Consider the following 1164-nt stretch of genomic DNA (forward strand, 5'->3'; position numbering starts at 1 on the left):
GTCAATCAATCAATCAATCAAAATAGTGAGCAAGGTGGCAGAATGGTTAAGACGCTCTTCTGCCAATACAGAATCCGTGAGAATCTGGGTTCGAATCCCGCTCTTGCCCTTTCTCCCAAGTTTGTCTGGAAAATCAAACTGAGTGTCTTAGTCATTCGGACGACAGGATGAACCCAGGTTCCGTGTGCAGCATGCATGTGGCGTTCTGAAAAAGAAAAAAAAAAGAAGAAACCTTGGCAACAAAAGTGTTGTCCCTTGGCAAAAAAAAATCTGTAAAAGACTCTGATAGTTACACAAATATATATGCATGCATGCAGGCAAGCGCGTTCGGCTCTGATACTGTCAGGCATCTGCCTAGCCGGTGTTGTGTAGCGTATATGGATTTGTCCGACCGCAGTGACACCTCGTTATGATAATGACAAATAATAAAAGAAGTGTGCGTTAGTATGGCCACTTAACGAGATCCCCCGAACTTGTTATAACAAAGGAACTGAGGAGGGAGGGATAGAAAGGGGAGGACGATAACAAACAACAAATTATAACCAACAACAACAACAACAAACAATACAAATCAAAAAGACAGAAAAAAGGAAAACAACAACAAAAAGCAAGCAAGCAAACAAACAAACACAGAAACAAAACCCCACGATGGACTGACAACTGCAGAACAGACAGAAAAAAAAAAACTTTCACAGAAAGACCCAGGCTTTTTTTGACACAAGACCTAACAACAGACCTGGAGGAATCTGGTGAAACAGTTCTTTAGCGCGGCGCCCCAGTGACTCTTCTCAGAGAAGAAGAAGAAGAAGAAGAAAAAGAAGAAGAAAACAGGTATGGAAATACAGTCCAGGGGGATTAAAACACACAGGGGAAATAATACACATCCGTGTGAATAAAATGGCAGGAAAAATTAGAGTGGTAGGGGAGAACTGTAGAGTACAGTGTTGTAAGGTGATGTAGCGGCGTGAAGATAATATAAAGATGTCTGAACACACATTGACGCAACCTACAGACAGACAGAACGGAAGGTATGCATTTAGAAAGCTGTAGTAAGAAAAAAAAAGGGACGTAAGAATACAGAGCAGTGAGACCATAGATTTATATATGGAATTTCCAGTGAATGTAATTTAAAAAAACAACAACAAAAAACAAACAAAAAAACAA

This window comes from Babylonia areolata, chromosome 18 (assembly GCF_041734735.1).
Source record: "Babylonia areolata isolate BAREFJ2019XMU chromosome 18, ASM4173473v1, whole genome shotgun sequence".
Taxonomy (NCBI): Eukaryota; Metazoa; Mollusca; class Gastropoda; order Neogastropoda; family Buccinidae; genus Babylonia; species Babylonia areolata.